The following is a 3215-nucleotide window of genomic DNA, read 5'->3' as shown; positions in this document are numbered from 1 at the left end:
TCTCTGACTGTCGATTGATGAACATCCAGACTTTTAGAGATGGTTTTGTATCCTTTCCCAGCTTTATACAAATCAACAATTCTTGATCGCAGGTCTTCAGACAGCTCTTTTGAGCGAGCCATGGTGCACATCAGACAATGCTTCTCATCAAGACAATTCTTACCAAGTGTGTGTTTTATAGTGGGCAGGGCAGCTTTAAGCCACTCATCAGTGATTGGGCACACACCTGACTTAAATTGTTTGGTAGAAATTGGTTTCAATAGCTCTTTAAGTCTCCTTAGGTAGAGGGTTCAGTTACTTATTCCTCCCCCTTCTGTCATTGTTTGCATGCTATCCTCATTAAAATATGAAAACCTATAAATGTTTGGGTGGTTTTAGTTAAAGCAGACACTGTTTTTTCATCTGTGTGATTTTGACAAAGATCAGATCACATTTGATGGTGATTTTATGCAGAAATGTGAGAAATTCCAAAAGGTTCAGATACTTTTTCATACCACTGTAAAGATAATGGATGGATGGACATTTAACACTGAAAAACAATCATGGATTTCAGAATATCTCATATCTCAGCAGCACTTAAAGTACACAGACTGTGAAATTTGTTCAAGTATAGAAACCCACCTTCTCCCAGCATGATCGGGCAGTATTTTAAAGAGCTTCTTGTCATGTCAGGAATGTTTATATTTCTCCATGTTCAAGTGCCTCGTAAATGTCAGTGGGGTTGAGATCAGATGACCGTGGACAAAAATCTGTGATAGTCAGCACTCCTTGGTCTCCTTTGGTCTTCCAGTCAAAACCTTGAGGTGCTTTTGTTATTCTGCTACAGTATGAATCTTCCCCACCAGGATGCAAATCAGAGGGTGGTACATGATTCTCCATTTTTTTATCTTAGCATTGGATGCTGCTCAGGGTAGAGTTGATTCAGTGCAGGTGTCCAACACCGGAGTAGCCCTTCTGTAGATTTAAATATTCCCAACACCACTGCTGTTACTGCCACTTAGTGCTACTGGGATTCATTCATAAATCTGACTTTACTTCCTCATCTACTTTGAAATGCTGCTCTGTTTCAGCCCACACCAAACATTTGGCCCTATTTACCCTCCTGATAACTAGTTTAGAGACACTACTCATCTTCTGAGACGTTACTGCACAGCCTGTGCTCTCTGAGTGCTTTTCTTGTTATCTGTATTGTCTATCTGTAAATAAAGAAAACTTGATCTTCTCATAATGTGCTTACTTTTGGTCTGCCTGGTCCTCTTGTGGATACAACTGATCCAGTTTCTTCAAAATGTTTTATAGCTCCATGTACTGCCCCCTTAGAAACCTTCAGTCCAGTCATGGTTTGACAGTGAGACAGCCTCTTTGTTCAGAATAACTGATTTATGACACTCTAACTTATTTGTAATGCCATCTTTCAGCTATCACAATGTTACTTAGTGACTTATTGGACAGTTCAGGCACAGTCATAATTATTGCATGTGAACAATGACTACAGGTTTATTTACTTGAACAAGTTTCTGAGGAGTCAATCAAATCAAGGACGAAATTCAAGGAAATCTGACTTTTTGAACTAAGAAGTTAACATGGGCAATGTCACTAATCTACTTCAGTTTACATATTGACCTAGAAATGGTGCAGAGTCTGAAGTACAGTGGGTACGGAAAGTATTCAGACCTCTTGAAATTTTTCACTCTCTGTGTCATTGCAGCCATTTGCCAAAATCAAAAAAGTTCATTTTATTTCTCATTAATGTACACTCAGCACCCCATCTTGACAAAAAAAAAACAGAAAAGTAGAATTTTTTGCAAATTTATTAAAAAAGAAAAACTGAAATATCACATGGTCAGAAGTATTCAGACCCTTTGCAGCGACATTCATATTTAACTCACATGCTGTCCATTTCTTCTGATCCTCCTTGAGATGGTTCTGCTTCTTTATTGGAGTCCAGCTGTGTTTAATTAAACTGATTGGACTTGATTAGGAAAGGCACACACCTGTCTATATAAGACCTTACAGCTCACAGTGCATGTCAGAGCAAATGAGAATCATGAGGTGGAAGGAACTGCCCAAGGAGCTCAGAGACAGAATTGTAGCAAGGCACAGATCTGGCCAAGGTTACAAAAGAATTCCTGCAGCACTCAAGGTTCCTCAGAGCACAGTGGCCTCCATAATCCTCAAATGGAAGAAGTTTGGGACGACCACAACTCTTCCTAGACCCGGCCGTCCAGCCAAACTGAGCAATGGTGGGAGAAGAGCCTTGGTGAGAGAGGTAAAGAAGAACCCAAAGATCACTGTGGCTGAGCTCCAGAGATGCAGTCGGGAGATAGGAGAAAGTTCCACAAAGTCAACTATCACTGCAGCCCTCCACCAGTCGGGGCTTTATGGCAGAGTGGCCTGACGGAAACCTCTCCTCAGTGCAAGACACATGAAAGCCCGCATAGAGTTTGAAAAAAAACATGAAGGACTCCCAGACTATGAGAAATAAGATTCTCTGGTCTGATGAGACCAAGATTGAATTTTTGGTGTTAATTCTAAGCGGTATGTGTGGAGAAAAGCAGGCACTGCTCACCACCTGCCCAATACAATCCCTACAGTGAAACATGGTGGTGGGAGCATCATGTTGTGGGGGTGTTTTTCAGCTGCAGGGACAGGACGACTGGTTGCAATTGAAGGAAGCATGAATGTGGCCAAGTACAGAGATATCCTGGAGGAAAACCTCTTCCAGAGTGCTCAGGACCTCAGACTGGGCCGAAGGTTCACCTTTCAACAGGACAATGATCCTAAGCACACAGCTAAAATAACAAAGGAGTGGCTTCACAACAACTCTGTGACCGTTCTTGACTGGCCCAGCCAGAGCCCTGACCTAAACCCAATTGAGCATCTCTGGAGAATTTGCAAAAAATTCTGCATTTCTGGTTTTTTTTTTTTTTTTTTTTTTTTTTTGTCAAGATGGGATGCTGAGTGTACATTAATGAGAAATAAAATGAACTTTTTTGATTTTGGCAAATGGCTGCAATGACACAGAGAGTGAAAAATTTCAAGGGGTCTGAATACTTTCTATACCCACTGTATTTCTTCTGCATTCTACAGTCACATCTTCTAATGAGAAATTAAAGCAATTAAATGCATCTAAATCCTCAAACTTATGATTATTTTGCTTTACATGAAAATATGACAGTTTTGTGGTCTCAGACTTTTGCACCCATCTCAGTAGT

Source organism: Acanthochromis polyacanthus, chromosome 5, assembly GCF_021347895.1.
Source record: "Acanthochromis polyacanthus isolate Apoly-LR-REF ecotype Palm Island chromosome 5, KAUST_Apoly_ChrSc, whole genome shotgun sequence".
Taxonomy (NCBI): domain Eukaryota; kingdom Metazoa; phylum Chordata; class Actinopteri; family Pomacentridae; genus Acanthochromis; species Acanthochromis polyacanthus.
The sequence above is the reverse complement of the archived record's forward strand: the minus strand, read 5'-3'. Positions refer to the sequence as shown.